This window comes from Schistocerca piceifrons, chromosome 2, assembly GCF_021461385.2.
Source record: "Schistocerca piceifrons isolate TAMUIC-IGC-003096 chromosome 2, iqSchPice1.1, whole genome shotgun sequence".
In the NCBI taxonomy this organism is placed as follows: Eukaryota; Metazoa; Arthropoda; class Insecta; order Orthoptera; family Acrididae; genus Schistocerca; species Schistocerca piceifrons.
This window is the reverse complement of record NC_060139.1, coordinates 337,227,864-337,246,626: the sequence shown is the minus strand read 5'-3', so window position 1 is coordinate 337,246,626 and position 18,763 is coordinate 337,227,864. Positions and strand designations below refer to the sequence as shown.

Sequence of the window (18,763 nt, the reverse complement as noted above, 5' to 3'; positions counted from 1 at the left end):
TTTAAAGGTTCACGGTCTGCCCACAAACAGCGAAGCGGCTGCATTCGCGAGACTGTTTTAATTCTGACATTATACACCATTTTCGCCCAACTGCAACCACGCTTACGGGAAACTGTTACATTGTATATACGAAAATTGCACCCAGCGAAATTTACACACAATCAGAAATCTGTGAAATTTGCACCCAGTCTACCTGGAAACTTCCTGGTCACTACATCACAGCCTGCCTGCCCCCCGCCCCCCTCCCAGACTCCACGCTTGCCCGTTCCCTCCGGCCGCAGTGGGGTGCTGGGTGGCCCTGTCTGAGCCGCGACGCCGCCGCCAAGGAAGTGTGCCTAGCGTGAAGAAAATATTCTACTGCTGGAGCAAGAGCAAGACCGCTACCAGTTGTCGACATAACGCTCTACGATATTCTCTCTTAGGTACGCATATGACATTGGTTCTACTTGTTTTAACGATTATTTTCTACTTTTTCTTCTTTTATGGTGCATATCTACTTCTACATCTACACCTGCCTGACTACAATTCAGAATTAAGTACCTGGTTGAGAGTTAATCGAACCACTTTCGCATTTCTCTTCTACCGTCCCACGCTCCAACAGCGCGCTGGACAGGCGAACACCTACGTCTTTCTCTATGAGCTCTTATTTCTCTTATGTTATTACAAAGATCATTTTTCTCTGTGTAGGCGGGTGCCAACGAAACACTTAGCAATAGGGGGAGAAAGTTAGAGATTGAAATTTCGTGTAAATAACTCGCTGCAAAGAAAAACGTCTTTGTTTTAATGATTGCCACGCCGACTCGAACACCAAATCTTCTATTTCGTAATATTTCACAACAAGCTGCCTCTCTATGGACACTTTTGATGTCCTCCAGCAAGTAACCCATACCATAGCAAGAGGAGGGACAAGAAAGTGACTTCTAGCGTCTTCTGATCCGGCAATAAAACGCAGTCTTGGGTTTGCCTTCATCACAACATTTTCTATGTAATCGTTCCAATTAAAGTAGATCGTATCTTTTATACGTAGATACTTAGTTTAATTGACGGCCCTTGGCTTTGCTTGATTTATCGTGTAACCAAAATTAGTACTCATGTGGGTGATCTCATACTTTTTGTTATTTAGATTCAATTGCCATTTTTCTCACCATAACGATACGTCATGTAAATAATTTTGCGATTGCTTTTGATAGTCTGGTGACTTCACTAGACCGGAAATAACAGCATCATCTGCAAAACATCTAAGAGGACTGTTTAGGTTATCTCCTAAATCATTTATATACCCTAGGAACAGCATTTACATGCGGAACGCGATATGTAAATTTTGTTTTACTCGAAAATTTTCAATCGATTACTACGTACTGTAACATTTCTGACAAGTAATCACGAAACCTGTCGCACAACTGAGACGAACTCCGTATACATGCATTTTGATTAAAAGCCGCTTGTGAGGGACGGTTTCAAACCCCCTCAGGAAATCTAGAAATATGGAATCAATTTGAGATCCCCTGTAAATAGCACTCATTACTTCAGGCGAATAAAGAGTTAATTGTGTTTCACAAGAACAATATTTTCTTAATCTGTATTGATTGTTTGCCAATAGATCGTTTTGTTCGAGGAAATAACTATGTTTCACAATCCTACTATAAATTGACGTCAATGACGTGGGTTTGTGATTCAGGGGATTACTCACATCTCCTTTGGTTGGTCATTTGGACGACTAAAGGGAACAAACTACTAGGTCATCAGTCAATTTTTCCTCAAAGAGACTAGTCTACATGAATGTAAATCAGAGATAGCCTACAGCGCAAAAACCTGTGGAATAAAACCGCAAAGTGTAACAGAGGTGAACTAAGGCAAGATAAGGGCCAAAAAGAATAAAGTGAGACAGAGGACGAAAAGCAGGCTAGGTGCCTCATCTAGGGAGAAGCCGGAAGCCCCTGAATGCAGGATACAATGAGGGGACATACATCCTCCAGCTTCCGCCACTTACCAGAAGTACGCCACTCAGAAATTGCCCAGGCAAGACGAACAATAGGGCAAGAGAAGCATAAAGAGACAAACGACGGACAAGTCGAACAGACCATGCGAGAGAGGGAAGAAGCAGGTAAGGTGGCGACCATGCTGGACCAACAACCCCAGGTAGCCACAGCCCGGTTTGAGCAGAGGAGGCAACAAATTGTTCTGCCAACCCCTCAGCGGGTAAATAAGGTTAAGTGGCCCTCCATCAAAAACAGTGGTAAAACCCCTTTCGTGAATAAACCGTTGAAGCACCGTCTCTAAACACGAGGAGTAGCAAGTCCTGGAGGTCAAGAGTGAGCTGCAGGACGGCTAGGTTGGGATATTCCAACAAAATGTGGACCACCGTCAAACAGGAACTACAATGATGGTGGGGTGGTCCTCGCGACAGAGGACTATGAGTCAGCCAAGTATGGCCAATGCAGAGTGCAAAGCACAGTAGAATCCTTATGAGACACATAGATGGAGGACCTCCACAGATTCATAGTCTCCTTTACTGCTCATAGTTTGTTTGCTGAAGCCAGAGTGAGCCATTCTGTATTCCAGGTCCCTAAAACAAGATGGTGTAATACCAATCGGTAACCTATCTCTGGAGCACCAATAGCAAGAGTTGGTTTACTGGTAGCCAGTTTGGCCAGGCTATCAGCGAGTTCACTGCGCAGGATCCTGCCAAGGCCTGGTGTCCAGACGAAGATCAACATTTTTCAAGGGCAACAGGGAATCTTGGATAGCAATGACCAAGCGATGGTGAGGGTAACATTGGGCAAGAGGTTGAAAACTGCTCAAGGAATCGCTGCAGATGATAAAGGACCCACCAGAGCAATAATGGTTATACTCAAGAGCACGAGAGATGGCTACCAACTCTACAGATAAAACACTACAGCCATCTGGGTGGCCATTGTAGGAGATGGATTTTCATGTCTGGAAAGAGGATACGGTAGTTCAGATACATAGGGGAGCTGCAAACACGGGTAGCATTATTGACAAACTGTCACTGGTGCCTGATCTGCAATGGAGGGACCCCATGCTACACATGTAAGCTACTCACACAGCTGGTTAAAAAGGTTCTCGTTGCAAGTCGAACCCCATAGCTGAGTATTCGATCCAGCATCCACAATGCCGATGGAATGCTGAACCATATACTAGACACCCATAATAAAGATGGGATTGTATCAAGGCTTTGTAAAGCTGCAGAAGGCTAGTTCAGTATGCACCCCAGATAGTGTTACTCAGGTAGCAAAGCGTACAGCCATCACTTTTTCTTAAGCTGGAGAAGATGGGGAATCCACATCAACCGAGAATCGAAGACCAGTCTTAAAAAGCAGTAAGTCTCCACCCCACTGAGTTGTTGGTTGTCGAGGTAACGTTCCGATTGGCGGTCAGTGGTATGAGATCGATGGAAGTGTGTGATATTAGTTTTGGCGACTGAAAACCGAAAGCCATGGTTGAGGGTCCATGCCTGAGCCTTTTGTATGGCACCTTGCAGTCGACGTTCATCGACAGCCGCACTAGAGGAGCAATATCACAGGAAAAAGTTGTCAGCGTACAAGGAAGGTGATACCGACCACACAGCAGCTGCTAGAGGGGCTACTAGAAACAGAAGCACACTCAGTAAAAAGCGCTGTGGAACCCCATTCTCTTGGATATGGGGGTTACTGTGGGCAGCTCCAACTCGAACCCAGAAAGTCCTTTGTGACCGGAAGTTCTCAATAAAAATCAGAAGTGGATCCCAGGTACACCACTTCTGTAAGGCAGCAGGGATGTGGTGTCGCCATGTGGTGTCATAAGACTTTTGCAGGTTGAAGAAGACAGCTATAAGATGTTGAAAATGGGCAAAAGCTGTTTGGATGGCAGGTTTCAGGTAATCCAGATTATGTGTAGTGGGATGACCTTGACGAAAATCATCTTGGGATGGAGCCAGATGGCCCCAAGACTCGAGGAGCCAACAAAGCCCGCCAGCTCACCATGCATTCAAGCAACTTACAGGAACATTGCTGAGACTTATTGGGTGATAGCCGTCAATCTATAGAGGGTACTTATCCAGAGTCAGTATTGGAGGGATGAGACTTTCTCGCCATTGCGATAGGAACTCGCTCTCACTCAAGATGCAGTTAAAGATGGCAAGGATATGACACTGAAAATCCACCAATAGGTGCTTGATTATTTGTTTGTGGATGTGGTCCAGCCCTGGGACTGTGGACTAGGCCACTGACGAATTTCCACTCCCTCAGTGGAACATTACATGGCTGTAGATGGTGTGTAGTAAAGGATAACTGCTTTTGCTCCACCTGATATTTTAGGATATGATTGATGATTCTCAGATGCCGAGGGTTGAGCGTAATGAGGAGCAAAATGTTTGGCAATGGCGTGTGTGTCAGTGCAGGCAGCGCTGTTCAAGGTAATACCATGTATAACTGCAGGTGTCTAGTATCTGCACAGACATCTGATCTTTGTCCAGACCTGTGTAGGAGAGGGTACATGGTCTGATGGGTGACATGTACCGTTCCCAGCATTCTCACTTCCATTCTTTTATTATGAGGTGGACACGGGCATGAAGCCACTTAAGGCAATGATGTGCTCCATTGATGGGTCCTGATTGTTGTGTTAGAGAGCCCATCCATGACCCATAATGGCTTCTGCGATTTCTGATGACCACTAAGGTACTGCCTTCCATCAGGGTGGGCATGAGGAACAGGGGATCACTAAATCAGCTGCTGTAAGAATGGCCACAGTTGTATTCTGGACTGCCCCATCGATATCTCCATGCGGTGGGAAGCCAAGGGCGACAGTAGAGGTGAAAGGAACCTAATCATCACTGTTGAGAGCTCATCTGGGCAGGCACCCAGGGGATACTGAAGGAGAGACAGAAAGATCATGGTCACTCAGGTCATCATGGACTCCCAAGTGGATGGATGTGAGAAGACAAGAGCTGCAGATGGAAAGGTCAATGACTGGGAAAGATTTGTGCATCACAATGAAGTTGTGGGGCACCAGTATTAAAGAGGCAAGTGTCAAGCTGTGCCAGTAAGTTTCCGAGCTCTTTACAGCAACCAGTGACTATGGTTCCACAAAGGTTTATGGGCGTCGAAATCACCCATGATTAGGGTAGGTGGGGGAAGCTAAGAAACCAGTGCAAACCATATGTTCTGAGACACTTTATCATCAGGAGAGAGGAAAAAACTGCAGATGGTAATATCTTGAAATGCCCTTAGCCGAACAGCCACAGCCTCCAAACGTGTATTAAGAGGCACAAGTTCAATATATATGTCCATAATATATGTACAAACTCTGTCTGACACCCTGTCGTAGGTAGCACAATTCTCATAACATCCCCAATATCCACGAAGGGCCAGAGTCCACATTACTAGAAACCAAGTCTCCTGGGAGGCAATGCCACAGGCTGGGTATGTGCTTAAAAGATATCGTAGCTCAGCCAGGTGACGGAAAAAACCGTTACAATTTCACTGGATAATAATGTTGCCTATATACTGTCAGTTCATCAAGAGACCAACGAGGCAGGTTACGCTCTAGGGTCACCTGCTGTCACTGGTTGAGGGGTTTTGGCATCAATATACATAGGTTCTGGGTTCCACTGTGCGGTGTGAATTGGGGCGACAGTGGCTGCTTTAATCTCCACCTTGGCCTCAGTAGTGGAACAGGTGGGATCTGGTGGTGTGGAGGCCACTGGAATGTCCTTCTTCTTGGAGGAATTTTTCTTTTCTTTTCTTTCCTTAGAGGATTTCAATGATTGCAAGGACTTCTCTGAATCAGATAAAAATGATGAACACGAAGCTCTGCAACCAGCATCTTGTAGCTCCTACAGCCATATGACTAGTGTCAAAACTGAAGGCCGGCAGGAACCTTGGAAGGAAGTGTTCTGAGGGACCTCTTCCTGTCGGGAGATGCCGAAGGAAGCTGATTTTTCTCTGACTGAGAGGTGGGAACCGAAGTCCCTGGTGGGTGGGAAGACAGTGATCCCAAAGTGGTGTGGGGGAAGCAGCAAGAAGGAAGCCGCCAACCATCGGGCCGGAGGGGGGGGGGGGGGGGGCAGCAGGCATGATTGAGGATTGAGCAGCCCTGAGGGCCCACTGTACGAAGAGTAACAGATGGGAGGACCAGCGCCAAAGAGAGCGACATCACATTGCTGTAGAATATGGCGCAGTTTGACATGCTGGGTGCAGCCACTCGTATCTCTTCTTGGCCTCTTGATAAGTTAGTTTGGCCAGAATCCTGTATTCTTGTGGATTCTTTTTCTCTCTGGAAAACAGTGCAATCTGGTAAGCAGGGAGTATGGTGCTTTCCAAAGCTGACACAGTTTAGGTGAGGGGCACAAGGAGTGTTCACATACAGCGCTCATCCATAATCTCTGCATCTGTGGCTAGCGTTGTAACATGAAGACATGTGTCCCAATTTCAAACAGTTGAAGCACTGAATAGGGGGGGGGGGGGGAGGAGGGGAGCATAAGGTTTCAAATCGAGTTGATATACCATCACCTGACCTTTTCATGCAAAGAATTGTCCTTAAAAGCCAAGATAAAGGCACCAGTAGCGACCCTCTGGTTATTTTATCCCCTATGTGTAAGATGGACAAAGTGTACACCCTGTCGCTCCAACCTGAAAGACATTGCTCCAGACTGTAAGAGCAGATCTCAGTGGAAATGATGCCCTGAACCATATTTAGACTATATTAAATTAATGAAGAAACCGTCTAGATCGAGATGGTTATTTTATTTAAAATGATCCGTTTCGGCCTAGTGTTAGGCTGTCTTCAGAATAGCACTGTGAAAGATGCAAAATGTGAAAGTTACATAAAAAAGTCAGTGGCTTAAAGTAATTTATACATATTAAGTCGAAGAGTCTTCCATCAGCTGAAGTTGATGATGTCCAGAACAGTCAGTAGACTCAGTCGCCGAAACTGCTGCTGTTGACTAAGCAGCACTGCATTATGTAGATCGGGTGAAGACGTGTTTGTGCTGTATGACATCAACTTCAGACAATGAGGAACGATTTACACAAATTACGTATAATTTGAAGATACAGTTTATCTAAAAGTAAATAATTACAGAAATTAGTGCTTATAAGACAGAACAGATTGTTAAAAATAGTGAGTAATTGTAATAAGATTACATAAAAATCATTTCTCTTATTTATTGTAGTACTATCCAGCGGAAATAATTTATTTAAGTAGTGTAATATATCCATAGTATCGGCTTTTTAATCAGCAGAATGAGTGCACAGAATAAAAATAAGGATCTATGTAAAATAATTATCATCTTGATAATTATGCAGTAATTACACTGTGTTTTGAATCGTACGAAATTTAGTAGAATATTGGTGCACTCTTCCGACCTAAAGGCAACGGCCTTGCCGCAGTGGATACACCGGTTCTCGTCAGATCACGGAAGTTAAGCGCTGTTGGGCATGGCCGGCACTTGGATGGGTGACCATCCGGGCCGCCATGTGCTGTTGCCATTTTTCGGGGTGCACTCTGCCTCGTGATGCCAACTGAGGAGCTACTCGACCGAATAGTAGCGGCTCCGGTCAAAGAAAACCATCATCCCGATGGGCCACTTGTGGCCTGAAGACGGAGTGCTTCCGAACTAAACTTACTATCTACGGACGCCGTACAGGCGTCGTAGTAAGACAGCCAGCAAGTATCAAAGATGTATATCATGGACACCATGTGTTACCATAACGACTGAGGTCGATCGCAGCTGTCAAATATAATCAAGACGGTGTCTTCTGAAGTGGCGCCAGTACAGTTTTTACTGTAAGCAAAAAGCTAGTCATACTCATAATACAAACAATTTTACAAAGAACAGTAGTACTCGGAAGCCAATAAACTGTTATTTCTGGTGAAATTTGGTAAAGATATAAAATCTGATTATAAAATAGCTTCTGATCGTGTAATAAAACTGGAAAACTGGTCATATTGCTTAGTACAGAATCATTTTTTCACAGCAAAAACTATGTACTTGGAAGCCCATAAACCGTTATTTGTCGAGAATTGCGTCAGCTTTTAAAGTCTGGTGATAAAAGAGCGTATGGTCAGTTAAAAAATCTGGAAAAATCCTAGAGCATTACTCATGTCAACATTTTGTTAATAAATCCTCAACAACATAATTATATGTATCTATCCGTTACGAGATAGTTTACAAAACGAAAATACCACTGGAAATAAAGTAAAACAGAAAAGGAGCTGTTTATTTAAATGACGTCTTCAAATAATTCGACGAGTCTCTAAATAGTTTGTTTATACTCACAGATATCGTTCCCATGTATGTCATTTATGTAAAAACTTGTTTCGTGGGCGGTTGTGGCTGTTTTAACTGAAGTGTTTGAAACATACTGACAGCCATACATGGATCACAATCTTTGTTGAACGCAATTTGCTTTAGAGTCAATAATTCTTTTTGCACCTGTTCTGCAGATAAAGGTGGGTTATTTATCCCCTTTAGTACTGACGAGAAAACAAGCTCTCTTATATTTTGTGGGATGACACGAATTGGCGTTAATGACGACATCAGTCGTAGTTGGTTTCCTAAAAATTGCAAATGTGTTTTTACCATTGTTATTAGAAACAGTTAAGTCTAAAAAATTGATGGTCCCTTCTTTTCTGTGCTCAATTGTGAACTTTAATATTGGATGCAGATCATTCAAAGAATTCGTGACACTATTAATTTCTTCTTCAGAGCCATCATATAACAATAAAGTGTCGTCTACATAACGTTTATAATAAATTACTTTAGTATATATTTGTGGGTTGAGTATCAGCCAATGAATCTCCCCATGGCTAAGCCATTATTTTGTGTGTAAAATTTATCGTTAAATGTAAAACAATTAAAACTTTAGATAGTTTCTAGCAGTGTGATAAATTCTGCAATTTCATTACAACTCATTCTTCCATGTCTTAAGAGGATGTTCTTAATAATATCTACAGTTTCTTCTATTGGAATGTTGGTGCATAAGTTTTTTTATATTGAGTGAAGCAGATCTAGCCCCTTGAGGAACATCCAACTGTTGTCGTTAATTCATAATTGTTTTTTATGCTGAAAATCAAAAATATAAAATTCTTCCAAAAGTTAATTAATTTTTTGTTTAAGAAATATGAAGGGCAGTATTATTCACAATGGGCATACGGGCTAGTTGGGTTAATGTAACTTTATTTGAGCTCTAAGCCTAGGCAACTGCAGATTCATAATTTTTAATAGTGTTTTATGCTTTGTCGAAAATAGGCTGTCATTTTCATCAATTAATTTTCTAATATTGGCTTGAAATTTTGTATCTGGGTTTTGTGGTATCTCGGCAATACCATTTTCATTAAAAAATCCTATTGTTATACAAATATACTCTTCTTCTCTAACAACAAACTATTACCCTTATCCCCTTTCGTAATGATGGACTGATGTAGTGTAAGTTTATTGTTAATTGTTTTAACCAGTGACATTTCATAACTATTTCTATTTTATTTTTCATTTTTTGATTCTCTGCATCTATTATTTCTTTGGTCCTTATTGCAATCTTACATGTCTCATGCTTGTTTAAGTTAGCTCGTTAGGTGGCTACCATAACATCAGCAATGGTACGTTTTGCATTAGCATAATTTAATGTAGAAGTAACATTATGTTTTAATCCTTTGTTAAGAAGAGCTGTTTGTGCTGCAGAAAAGTGGATATCTGTTGACCACAGTAAATAAAATTCATGTACTGTACAGGGGTCACCAATTAGTTGTGTAATTAATTCTGTAATCTTCTTATTATGCGTTTTTTCGATATTTTCGTGCATATAATTAATTTTGTTATCCATTATATTAAGTAAAGTGCAAAAGAAAAGGGGCTGACATCCTGTTAGTTAAGGAAAGATGCTATCTGCACATTTTAAAATGTAGAGCATCTTTCATTTTACAAGAATCTCTAATCGCATATTTCATGTACAGAATGCTGCTTTTCCATTTTACAACAGGACTGACATGATGTCTATTGTTAATGCTTCCTCTAGCATCTTTGGGAATAATTTTGAGTGCCAAGCACTGTTTGATAAAGGAAATTTTGAAATTCAGTTTCATTATTTTAGTTCTGACTCATCTAACAATTTTACATTCTCCCAACAGCTGACTCAGCAAAGAATTCAAAATTTTTGTTAACGTTTTTCGGAAACAGCGATCTTGTAAGCTATATAAAATTAGTGAAAAACAGTCTTGATGGCGATGGTCACTTTATTTAAAATGACCGGTTTCGATAGCACTGTTAAAGATTGAAAAGGTGCTAGTTACATAACAATGCTAAACCTGCATTTGCTATTGTTAGGAAACAAACTACGACTGATGTTATCATTAATGCCAGTTCGTGCCATGCCGCAAAATATCAGAGAGAGATTTTTTCTCATCAATGCTAAACAGGGTAATTAAGCTACCTTTATCTGCGGAGCGGTTGCAAAAAAAGTTATTGATTCTACAACAAATTGCGTTCAACAATGACTATGATCCATGTGCCGTTGACAATAAGTTTGAAAAAATTAGTTAAAACAGCCACTATTACCCACGAAACAAGTTTTAAACAAAAATGACATACATGGGAACGATACCTGTGAGAATAAACACACTATTTAGAGAGTCTGATATAACTCGCTCCTTTTCAACTAAAAATATGCTTTTGAATAAACTTAAACATGTGGTTTGCAATACTAATAGTCGCCACAGTAGGTCAGGAGTTTGAACGACTGAGGTATACTGACTATTACAGACATCGTCAGCTTCACCTGATGGTGCTGTTCTGAAGATGGCCCAGGACTAGACCGAAACCTGTCATTTTAATAAAATAACCGCCGCGATCTAGACTGTTTTGACGGAAGTCTGAAAGTCACTGCATTATTTTGCGGTATTTAATGTGCAACAGACTTTATTTTTATATTTTTTCACTTCTCTCACTGAAGCTGAAATAAACAGATACAATCATATTGTGCAAATGCAGTGAGTATTGACCTGAATAAACACAATGAGGTGACTCACTATCAAAGACTCGCAAAAAAGTGCTAACCTTAAACGTACCGACTTCAGTTTACGGGTGAAATAAATAATTTTAGAGAACACTGCAATATGTGACAGACCTAATACTGTTATATCTTTTAACTAAAAATGTGTTGAAGACTTTACTGCTCGTAAATTGAAAATACACCCCTGGAAATGGAAAAAAGAACACATTGACACCGGTGTGTCAGACCCACCATACTTGCTCCGGACACTACGAGAGGGCTGTACAAGCAATGATCACACGCACGGCACAGCGGACACACCAGGAACCGCGGTGTTGGCCGTCGAATGGCGCTAGCTGCGCAGCATTTGTGCACCGCCACCGTCAGTGTCAGCCAGTTTGCCGTGGCATACGGAGCTCCATCGCAGTCTTTAACACTGGTAGCATGCCGCGACAGCGTGGACGTGAACCGCATGTGCAGTTGACGGACTTTGAGCGAGGGCGTATAGTGGGCATGCGGGAGGCCGGGTGGACGTACCGCCGAATTGCTCAACACGTGGGGCGTGAGGTCTCCACAGTACATCGATGTTGTCGCCAGTGGTCGGCGGAAGGTGCACGTGCCCGTCGACCTGGGACCGGACCGCAGCGACGCACGGATGCACGCCAAGACCGTAGGATCCTACGCAGTGCCGTAGGGGACCGCACCGCCACTTCCCAGCAAATTAGGGACACTGTTGCTCCTGGGGTATCGGCGAGGACCATTCGCAACCGTCTCCATGAAGCTGGGCTACGGTCCCGCACACCGTTAGGCCGTCTTCCGCTCACGCCCCAACATCGTGCAGCCCGCCTCCAGTGGTGTCGCGACAGGCGTGAATGGAGGGACGAATGGAGACGTGTCGTCTTCAGCGATGAGAGTCGCTTCTGCCTTGGTGCCAATGATGGTCGTATGCGTGTTTGGCGCCGTGCAGGTGAGCGCCACAATCAGGACTGCATACGACCGAGGCACACAGGGCCAACACCCGGCATCATGGTGTGGGGAGCGATCTCCTACACTGGCCGTACACCACTGGTGATCGTCGAGGGGACACTGAATAGTGCACGGTACATCCAAACCGACATCGAACCCATCGTTCTACCATTCCTAGACCGGCAAGGGAACTTGCTGTTCCAACAGGACAATGCACGTCCGCATGTATCCCGTGCCACCCAACGTGCTCTAGAAGGTGTAAGTCAACTACCCTGGCCAGCAAGATCTCCGGATCTGTCCCCCATTGAGCATGTTTGGGACTGGATGAAGCGTCGTCTCACGCGGTCTGCACGTCCAGCACGAACGCTGGTCCAACTGAGGCGCCAGTTGGAAATGGCATGGCAAGCCGTTCCACAGGACTACATCCAGCATCTCTACAATCGTCTCCATGGGAGAATAGCAGCCTGTATTGCTGCGAAAGGTGGATATACACTGTACTAGTGCCGACATTGTGCATGCTCTGTTGCCTGTGTCTATTTGCCTGTGGTTCTGTCAGTGTGATCATGTGATGTATCTGACCCCAGGAATGTGTCAATAAAGTTTCCCCTTCCTGGGACAATGAATTCACGGTGTTCTTATTTCAATTTCCAGGAGTGTAGTTCCGATAATTTTAACTACAGCTCAAGTACAATAATATTTCTCCAGTCATTTGAAATTGTATGTCACTCTTTTAATACCAGCAATAATCGTTCCAGATAATAGGTCTTCCGCATTTACTTAATTCAGACGAATGAAATTCTTTTATGTAATCATCGTTTTGACACAGATTGGCTCAAATGGCTCTGAGCCCTATGGGACTTAACTGCTGAGGTCGTCAGTCCCCTAGAACTTAGAACTACTTAAACCTAACTAACCTAAGGACATCACACACATCCATGTCCGAGGCAGGATTTGAGCCTGCGACCGTAGCGGTAGCGCGGTTCCAGACTGTAGCGCCTAGAACCGCTCGGGCACTTCGGCCGACTGATACAAATTCAAATTTCTATTCAGTTGTGTAAGATCTCAGAAGCACAGAACAATAATAGGAATAGCTCACATTTTTTATGTATTAGCAGTGGAATTTTACTGCGTAGCAAATATAAAGCATCCGTTCTATTGTTCTCTTCCTATTCAGAAGTTATTTTAAAGATCAGCGTACAAGTGGCTCACAATTCTACTATGGTTCTCTACCCATTTACAGCTGTCAATATGAGAACACCAAACACAAATGCTTTGGCGAAAGCTGGTGCAGTTTGTTTGCGGGCGTGGCAGTGACTGTTCAAACAAACGCCACATACGAGCGATACATTTCTGTAAGGCCCATTCTGTACAAGTGGCTTCATGGCCGCATTAACACCACTTGAGTGAGGCAATGGCACTGCCGTGCTGCCGATTATACGGGCGTTTCAATAGCCGGGAAATCCGCTGCAGCTGAGCGTTGAACATTGCTAATGCAGGCAGACTCGTTAATTTCATGGCACTACTGGTGCTCCAACCCATTATACGGGATTGTTTCAACGGGCTTGTAGTCTCAAATCCGAGCACGTGAAATTGCCTCCATTAGTTATTATATTTGGAAATAGCCCTCATTATGTATCCTAACGTCCTCACCAGTTACTTATTGGCTTTTTACTATGACAGAAAGAAGATGATTTATGTAATTCAGATACAGCCACCACTTTGTGATATCCATCAAATGACTACATTAACAGGCAATAGAAATTAGGGTATCGGAATCATATTAATTAAGAAATGCACGAACAATGAGTGTCCTGCCGGTGACCATTGTTGTGTAAGTATGTGATTTAGCTGTTAAAGCAAATTTTGTCCTCGCAAATAACCTCTTCGTTATTCGGGAAATGCCGTGAATGAAAAGCTTCCTTCATCCGAGGAAAGATGACTAAGTCACTGGGTGCCACGTGAGGAAAATACGGGTGACCGAAGGGAGGGGAGAGGGGGGAGGGCAACCTTTGACAGAGCAAAAAATTAGGATACGTGTCTGATCTGTGTGAAATAACCTACTGTCTTGTCGCGGAGAAAAATCTATTTCCCGAACAGATCCCCGGGACGATTACTCGCCTTTTTCAGTGGTAATGAAACCCTATGCTATTTTGGCTAACGGTCGTAGTGGTACACTCAGCATTTCTCCGTGGTGAGTAGGCGGCTAAAGAAATCATCTGAACTGGTCTGACATTTCCAATGGTGCCCCGGTCCAGCGAGCCCATATAGTGGCGACCATATTGTACAAGATGCTGTAAACTGATCCATGAATGATTTTCACTTTTTCCACTATCGTCTCGGTTGAGGCACGTCGGTGTTCGAGCAACAGGGCCTCAACTTCTCTTGGGACTTCGGGTACTTCACAGAAAGATGATCTGCATCTTTGATCCTCGTCATTCAGTCTCTTTGACCACACTGCGAGCGCCTGGGCTACATAACCACTTTGTTTTTTGTTATCAGTCTTCTGACTAGTTTGGTGAGGCCCGTCACGAATTCATCACCTGTGCCAGTCTTTTTTCATTCTACAGTAGCACTTCCAACCAAAGCCCTTAATTATTTCCCGGATGTATTCAATCTCTGTCTCCCTCTACAGTTCCTGCCATCTACAACTCCCTACCAGATATCACATCATCCTTTTCCTTCTTCTTGTCAGAGTTTTCCTTATATTCCTTTCTTCTCTGATTCTGCGGAGAACCTCCTCATTTCTTATCTTTTACGTCCACCTAATTCTCAACATTCTTCTGTAGCACAATATCTCAAATGCTTCGATTATTTTCTGTTCCGGTTTTCCTACAGTCCATTTTCACTACGTTATAAAGCTGTGCTTCAAACTACATCCTCAGAAATTTCTTCCCCAATAAAAGTCCTATGTTTGATACTGGTAGACTTCTCTTCGCCCATTTTGCCAGTGTTAATCCACTCTTTACGTCCACTTTGTTACGTTCATCAATGTTATTTTGCTGCTTAGATAGCAGAATTCCTTAACTTCCCCCACTTCGTGATCATCAGCTCTGACGTAAAGTTTCTCTCTGTTCTCATTTCTGCTACTTCTGATTACTTTGTCTTTCTTCGATTTGCTCTCAATCCATATTCTTTACATTGTCCATTCCATTCAACAGGTCCTGTAATTCTGCTTCAGTTTCATTGAGGATAGCAATGTCATCAGCAAATCTTATGATACATATTCTTTCACCTTCAATTTTAATCCCACTCCTAAACCTTTCTTTTATTTCTTGCATTGCTTCTGCGATGTGTAGATTCGACAGTAGGGGCAAAAGACTGCATCCCTGCCTTGTCTCGTTTTTAAACGAAGCACTTCGTTGTCGCTCTTCCACACTTCTTGTTCCTTGTTGTAAATATTGTACATTACCCGATTTTCCCTCTAACTTACACCTACTTTTCTCAGAATTTCGAACATCTTGCACCATTTGACAAAGTCAACGCTTTTTCCAGGTCGAGAAATGCTGTGAACGTGTCCTGAGTTTTCTTTAGTCTTCCTTCCATTATCAACCGTAACATCAGAATTGTCTCTCTGGTGCCTTTACTTTTCCTAAATCCAAACTTATAGTCATCTATCAGATCCCCAATTTTCTTTTCCATTCTTCTGTATACTATTCTCGTCAGCAACTTGGATGCATGAGCTGTTAAGCTGATTGTGTGATAATTCTCCAAACTAGACTGGTGGGTCTTGCAGTATTCGGAATTGTATGGATGAGGCTATTCCGAAACTCAGATGGTATGTCGCCAGTCTCAGACATTCTACACTACCCGTAATCGATTTCAGGAATTGAACATGAGTATTTTGAAGTGTAATGGGTTGAAGTCTCATAAACTAAAATCACAAGTTAAATAACTGCCAATGGAGACCGGCTTGAGTAGGGAAAGGGACGGAAGTTTGATGTCGCATTGCTGCGAGGCTAAACACAAGCTGGTCTTGATCAAGGAAGGGGAAGGACATCGGCGGTGTCCTTTTCGAAGGCACCACTACTGCATTGGTTTTACGCCTTTTATGGAAACTATAGATAACATAAGACTGGATGGCCATCAGGCGATTTTAACAGCAATTGCAGTAACGCCGAAATGGAAGATACTGATATAGATGACCTCGAAATAGAAATTCAACTTGAATTGCTCGACGGAGGAAAGGCAACTGGACCAAACGAGGTATATGCGAAAGAATGTAATATGCAAATGTAATTCATCCACAGAAAAATGGCCCATAAAACGCTTGTTTAACCAGTCGCAGAGTATCGTTGACGAATCTCGGGTCCTTACCAGGTTGGATTAACTCAGGAGATACGCAAGATGCAATTAAGAGCGGCTCGGGATCCTTAGAGGAATTCTTAGCAAAATGCGACGGCAGACACTGAGAGAGACGTTGTGCTTCGCGAAACAGTTACTCCATACTGGGCTTCACCCACAGTCGTTGTTCCCACTTGCCATTCGTAAATGGAACGGAAGAGGGGGAGTAGCACCACCTCGCTTTGAGAAGCGAAGTGAGGCTTTTTTTTTAGTTCTCTGGCTTTCAGAACGCGTCGATACAGACATCTGAGCACTGCAAATGTTATATTCCAACATAAATCAAATTTTACATCAACAGTGTACTGAAAGAAGTAAACAAGACGAAAATGTAACACGAGATACACAATGGTAGTGTGCTACAAAATTTTTACTGGTAACATAATAAGAAATAATAAAAAACTGTTGATACGCACTTGGGATTTTCCAACTTCAATCCACATTAATGGCTATGAATCTAAATCAGCAATAAGGTATTCTTTTGTTAGTCCTGTAAGAATAAGCTATTTTCCTATGTTAAAAATATGATTCAGATTGCTGTAGTTCTGAGTGATTATAATCAAAAAGTATCTTTTATTTTTATGTAATTAAAGCTTAAAAGTAATTAAACTGAAGATCTTGTCACGTGATCGAAAACGCTCAGTTATTGGATGAAGCTCTGGTGACTTCACAGAACAGGAATAAGACGAAGATGTGTTATAGGAGCGTTAGCTGTTTAGTGATGGTAAAGGCATTTACAACCTTTAAACGAGAATGTAAAGGAATTTTGTGAAAACTGTTAGTGGAAACCTTCCGAAAGTTACTACGTTTATGTTCCGCCCGCTTAGATCGGGCGATCACATTCGGGAGGACGACGGTTCAAACCTGCGTCCGGTCATCCTGATTTGGGTGTTCAGTGATTTCCCTAAATAGCTTCAGGCAAATGCCAGAGTGGTTCCTTTGAAAGAGCACGACCGACATCCTTCCCCATCCTTCCGTAATCCGACCGAGGACCTCGCTGTTTGGTCCCCTTCCCCCAATCAACCAACCAACTAAGGACGGGCACCCTTTTCGCTGATCCCTGCAACATAATTAATCTCGCTCAAAACTAAGGCATTGTAGTACGTTTTTCAAGTGTATCCATATCATATATCTACACTCACGCTCATAAATTAAGGACAACTGCAGAATGTGGTGCCACACAACGTGGCTCTACACAAAACTGGCGCTAATAGCATAGCCATATAGGGAACAAACACGACACAGATCTGTAAGTCCAAGGTATTGGTAATAAGTTGAGAAAACCATCTCGAAACACATGTGCCACAAAACACCACTGTTTCCTGCGCATGTACCCCGACATCAATATGGGATATGATCACCATCCACACGTCCACACGTCCACGTCGCGTAGTCTGGATTAGGTGGTCGAGCAGCTGCTGGGGTATAGCCTCCCATTCTTGCACCAGTGCTTGTCGGTCATCCTGAAGTATCGTAGGGGTTTGAAGACGTGCAGCGATACGTTGACCGAGAGCATCCCAGACGTGCTCGATGGGGTTTAGGTCTGGAGAACAGGCAGGCCACTCCATTCGCCTGATATCTCCTGTTTCAAGGTACTCCTTCACGATGGCAGCTCTGTGGGGCCGTACGTTATCATCCATCAGGAGGAAGGTGGGACCCACTGCACCCCTGAAAAGGTGGACATACAGGTGCATAATGGCGTCCCGATACATCTGACCTGTTACAGTTCCTTTGTCAAAAACACGCAGTGGTGTACGTGTGCCAATCATAATCCCACCCCACACCATCAAACCACGACCTCCATACAGGTCCCTTTCAAGGACATTAAGGGGTTGGTATCTGGTTCCTGGTTCACGCCAGATGAAAACCCGGCGAGATTCACTGTTCAGACTATACCTGGACTCGTTCGTGAACTTAATCTGGGACCATTGTTCCAGTGACCAGGTTTTACGGGCTCTCCTGTGACTATGGGTCAGTGGAAGGCACCTTGCAGGTCTCCGGGTGAATAAACCATATCTGTTCAGTCGTCTGTAGACTGTGTGTCTGGAGACAACTGTTCTAGTGGCTGCGGTAATGTCCCGAGCAAGGCTACCTGCAGTACTCCGTGGCCGTCTGTGGACACTGATGGTGAGATACCCCGTACTGTAGCTTCTGGACACGTTTCCTATCTGCTGGAAATGTTGCCATACACTTGAGCTCACACTTTGTGGCACACGGAGGGCCCGTGCTACGACCTGCTGTGTTCAACCAGCCTCCAGTCGCCCTAGTATTCTACCCCTCCTGGCGTCATCCATATGTGTTCTTTGAGCCATTTTCAACACACAGTCACCATCAACACGTCTGAAAACGTCTGCACACTTACTCGCTGCACCGTACTCTGACATGCATCAACACACCTCTGCGTATGTGGACTGCTGCCAGCACCACCGTGCGACGATCGCAGGTCAGATGCATCGCATGGTCATACCCCGAGG

At 43.5% G+C, this 18,763-nt stretch overlaps 1 pseudogene; it reads left to right on the top strand.

Annotated features, from left to right (window-relative positions):
* Positions 1–7,369: 7,369 nt before the first annotated feature.
* Positions 7,370–7,487, top strand: LOC124778562 (annotated as a pseudogene).
* Positions 7,488–18,763: the final 11,276 nt, after the last annotated feature.